The following is an 818-nucleotide window of genomic DNA, read 5'->3' on the forward strand; positions in this document are numbered from 1 at the left end:
ACGCCGGCCTCGTTCTCCCCTCGCCGTTAGTGCTGTAAATCAGCCGCCGGTGGATGGGGAGAGGCCGTGCTGCCGCTGCCCTGCCTGCCACAGGAGGAGAACAGCACCGGCAGCGAGCAGGAGACGCAGGGAGAGCTCAACACAGCCATTGCATTTTTTTTTTGTCATGTATGAAAGCTGGTATTAATCCTAAAAGATACAATAGTTGCTACAATAAAGTGGGGGAACCCCCAGTGCAGACTCTGCTAGTGAAATCTGCTCCAAAGAGGAAGCGGCTGCTTTTGAATCGACCCTTTTTGGGGAGGGTGGCTCAGACTGCTCACAAAACCAAACCCAAAGGCAAAACCTGGGCCAGCCACAAGTTACAGAGAGTGACTAATTTCTCATGAAGCTTTAATGATGGCTTTGAGCATAAAAGGATTGAAAGTGTTCAGAAATGATTGTATATAAAGCACAGAAACTCTCTTAGCATTAACATTTTTTGTTCTTAACTCTCATTTTGAGGCCAGGCTAGAACACGACATGAAAACGGCAGGATGGGCAGGCCACAGTGCCCTGGCTGGTGGGGAGGAGGGACTGGAAGGGACCTGCTTGCCATAGAGGGGACAACAGGGACCAGTATTCAGGGGGGATGCTGGTGCCCCAGGCTCCTGTCTTGGGGGACCTCCCATATTTCTTTTTTTACTGCCATGAAAAACATGCAAGCAGACAAACCACATTCCCGCATCCTGCGAGATCAGCCTTACCATCCTTCCTACCTTTTCTCTGAGCACAGAGTGAGGGTCTTCCTGCCTTACAGCAGCCCCTCAGCATCAATG

This window comes from Egretta garzetta, unplaced genomic scaffold, assembly GCF_000687185.1.
Source record: "Egretta garzetta isolate BGI_Z169 unplaced genomic scaffold, ASM68718v1 scaffold287, whole genome shotgun sequence".
Classification (NCBI taxonomy): domain Eukaryota; kingdom Metazoa; phylum Chordata; class Aves; order Pelecaniformes; family Ardeidae; genus Egretta; species Egretta garzetta.